Genomic DNA, 4,380 nt, shown 5'->3' with positions numbered 1-4,380 from the left:
GGCTGAGAGAATTGGGAATGTTCAACCTGGAGAGGAGGGAGAAGCTTTGGGATGAGCTCAGGGTGGCCTTGCAGGTCCTGAAGGAGCTGCAGGAAACATGGAGAGAAAATATTGACATTTTATAGATGCAGTGACATTGATCACAACAGGTCCATTTAGGCAAAAGGGAAAATATATTGAAAGAAAAGAGAGAATTCAAGCCTGTAATACCAGTGAGTTCAATTTCAGGTTTAATGTTTCGTTTTAGTTCAAAGCTATAAGCAAGATTCAGCTGTGATAAAATGTTGTCATTGTCTAATTCTCACTCTGGTAACCAGACAAATTTTCTTATTTCAAACCCATATGACTGAACTGGAATTGTTCCAGTAATTTCAGTTATTCTTGAGAATTGACATTTAAGGTCCTTTCTATACTTATTTTAGCTTATAACTTGCTGTAGCATAGCCCACAAATTTTATTTCAGATTTTGTTCCCTAATTCAAATGTAAGACTCTTGATTTTTGCTGTTCTTGTTGTTTATTCTGCCTGTGGGGTGCTTCAAATTGAGAATAAGAGCAGAGCCTCTGCTCTTCCCCTTTCCTTTGCACTTTCCAGTTGCACCCAGAGGCAGAGAGGGAAAACCTGCAGAAAAATCTGAGTTATCACTGGTGTGGATTGTGCTTGGACTTGATGATCTTGAGGATCTTTCCAACCTTTATGATTCCATGATCTTATAGAGCAACTGGAGCAGTGTGGAGACTTTGGTATAACTCTTGTGACAGGGTTTATTTTCTAAAAGGACACTTCTGGATACGAGTTTGAAAGTCAAATAAGTTTTGCTTTTAATTTTTAGCTAATATTCTGTGATAAAGATGCCATCACATAAGCAGTAGTTCTGAGCATGAAACTGAGGAAAATGTACTCATTTTCCTGCTCACCCTTGGAAATGCAGCACTTGTAAGCAGAAGAAATGCTCACTGTAAATCACACTTATGGTTAATGCCCAACCCAGGGGTAAAAGGACGTCAGCAGAATTGTTTTAATGAAAAGTGCTCTTTTTTTCTCTGCGAGGATTTTATTTTATTACAGGTTCCCTTTAGATTTCTTCAGTACATATGTATGTGTTGATTGTCTCCTCTTTGATGCATTAATCTAAAACTCAGAGAAATACTGCCTGTAAATTGAGTATATGAAGCAGTTCTTCCCTTGCTTGAAAACTCGAAGATTAAAACTGTGAATTACCTAAATAATATCAACTAATGCTTCTTTTAGCTGTCTGTGGGCTCTGAAACACAGTGTTAATTTATCCCTCACTACTTGAAAATTTAATGCATTGTGTCTTGGTTTATTTGCCCCATTTGTGAAATTGTCTTTGAACGTTTTGCAAATAAAATGCTCTGTCATTGCAATTTCAGTATCTTAGTGGTGCACAGAAACTAAATGGAATTTTATCTATTTTCTTGATTTATAAGCCAGAAAAAGAAACACAACAACAACAAACAAGGGGGCAAAATATACCAACAAACATGTCACTCAGTAAGTCTATTTTTAACATGCATGTACAGTAATTTCACGATTATAAGCTGCACCATTTTGACTAAAATTTTGGTCCGAACCCGAAGTGCGGCTTATAATCAGGTGTGGCTTATATATGGACAAAGAACGAAAAGTTGCTGTTTTAGTTTGGAGGACAGGGTCTGCTGAGAAAGGCAGGAGCTTCTCTTTGAAATGGAGAATGTAAACCCCCTCTCTCCAAATTATTATAATTTTGAAATCAAGGGGCTCTCAGGCAAAGATATGGGAATTAGGAATAACAGTTCTTTACTAGGGAAATTAAAATAGAAATACAGCACTACAAAGAACAAACCCCAAACCCTGACACAGTCAGAGTACAACCTGACACCCGTCAGGCAGGGTGTTGGCAGCAGTCCCATTCCATGGTGGCTGCATCCTCCTGCAGTGACAGATGTGGCTCAGTTGGAGCAGTGCTCCTGTACAAGGTGCAGTTTCCCTCCGGAGCTCCAGTGGGGATGTGGAGAAATCCGGTTTTCCTCTGGAGTCCAGTGGAGAAAGGGGCTCCCTTAGTGTCCCAAAACCTCTGTTTTTATCTTGGTAAGAAATGTTGGGCTCTTCCCCCTGGCTGGAGCAACTCCCAATGGGATGCAGTAATTTTATCAGTGCCACAGTGGGACTCAATGGCCATGAGCAGAAAATGACTGGCTGGAGGAAGGATGGGTTGTGAAAAGATAAAGAACAATGCCCTGCCTGGTTTCAATGGATGGCCCATTAGCAGAATATCTCCCAGGGAGATCAGGATCACTGCCCCCACCCTCAACAGATGGTGATAGAACAGATACCTTTTATCACACTCTCTATTGTAACCCAAGACAGTTGCTGACACCCAGACGTGCGGCTTATAATTGTGAAATTACTGTAAGTGGGTTAAACTACTTTAGTATTTGCCGTTAACACAGTGGAAATTAGTGCAGCAAATTCACTAAGTGTGGGGTTTTTTGGTACCTCAGCTCTGTTAGTGCTGCTCTCTTGCTACTCACCTGTGAAAATGTTGTCCCTGTTGTCTCACCTGATGGTAGCAATGCACCTTTATTTTTTCCCAAAGCTGCATCTCTTAGCACTTCAGCTGCTTCACACCAGCATGGGGACATGGGGAAGGAGCTGGGGAATGAAATCAGCTCTAAGTGGAGCTGTTTGGTTTGCCCATGGCTCATAAATACTCCCTTTTGCAGACCTACACTCCATGTGAGTGAGCCATGAACCCTCAGTGAAAGCAGAGCCTGGCCAGAGCACAGCCACAAACTCTCCTCGTTTGGGCCCAAATTGAAGGGATTAACTCCTCCTCCAACAGCTTTGCATTTTGTGACTTCTTGATTTTTGCATCAGTTCCAGCTGCTGCAGTTTTCTCAAATGCTTCAGTGTTTAATTTTAAAGATATCCTGGCAGAGGAAGCACTTCTTCCAGATGCCAACTTAAAAATCATGATGATTTTATTGGTGTTGCTAATGCTAGCTATAGTGTAAAATACTGATAATTATTGCTGGGTTCTGGCAAATTATGTTTTGTCCCATCGATGTGCATCACACTTTAGCAAGCAGTTAAGATCTCCAGAAACAAGTTATTAGGAATTTTCTGTGCATGGTTTTGACTCTGAGAAAAATGTGACAGAGATGGATGCTGGGGCTGTACAGCAGAAAGAGGAAGCCCTTTATATTCTTCTTTCTTGTGTGATCCATGAGTTTTCAGTTTTCCTTCCTGTTTGGCTTTTGGTTTGGAGAGATAATAAACAGATGATATCAAAGTAAATAGCAGTGAGTGGATCTTGACAGCTTTATTATGGCTATTATGTTACGGTACATTAAGTTTTTAATGAAATAAAATATGGCAGATTGCCAAATTATGTGATGATAATTTCAGGAAGCTGTAAACAGGTTACTCAGTAGTTCATAATTGCTGCAGGTAATTTAACATTCAGGAAACTTCCACCCACTGATAGTAATTAAGATTGTGTTTTGGCTATGTGCATTGATTATGAGTATCTGATCTAGAGAATCTCTTTTTTTCCTTTCATGTGATATCTCACACTTAGCATTTTACCCCGCTGGCAGCAAATATTCCCTTTTTATTTCACATTGTGGAGTGCATCAGTGGAAAAATATTGTAAAAACATGTAATCTACCTGTGAATAACCTCACTGCTGGACTTCCAGTGTCAGAGAAAGCTCAGCTGCTGCCTGCAATGAAAATTTCCTTTATGGGGCTGCCTGGTGGAAAGGACACCTTTCAGCTCGAGTTCAGCCAACACAAAGCCTTCAGTGTTTCTAAATCTTGCAGTGAGGCTCTGTGGGAGAAAATCACCCAGCAGGTGTGTGGGGATGCTGTCAAAACAAGGAGAAAATGCAGGAATTTCCCACCTGTGTGAGAGCTGGCTGCAAGAGACTGGCAGAGCCAAAACCAGGGAGAGCATCCCCAAGGATGCTTTGAGGTGGCAGGGAAACTGAGGCAGGCTTGAGGCTGAGGAATGAGCCCCAAATCGAGCATCCCAGCATCATTAGGAATAGGGGATGCTGCCTGACCCAGCTGGGTTTTCCCACGGAGCATCCTCTGCATCCCAGACTTGGTCCCAGCCAGCACAAGCGGCGTTGCCACAGCAACAGCAGGGACCTGTCAACACCTCTCTCCCTAATGGTGACAAATGGTACTTATTACATCAGCACTAATTTCATCTGATCCCTTTCAGATGAAGATACTTAGTCCTTGCTGATCAAATTGTGTCGCTGTAATTACTGAGAACAGACCTTATTAAATGACAGCGCTCCTTACTCATTGCCTCGTCTCATGCCCGAGCTGGTCGCTTCCCCTCTTCCCTGACTTTTGGTGATGCTCC

The sequence above is a fragment of the Catharus ustulatus genome, chromosome 2, assembly GCF_009819885.2.
Source record: "Catharus ustulatus isolate bCatUst1 chromosome 2, bCatUst1.pri.v2, whole genome shotgun sequence".
In the NCBI taxonomy this organism is placed as follows: domain Eukaryota; kingdom Metazoa; phylum Chordata; class Aves; order Passeriformes; family Turdidae; genus Catharus; species Catharus ustulatus.
Note: the sequence above shows the minus strand (reverse complement) of the source record.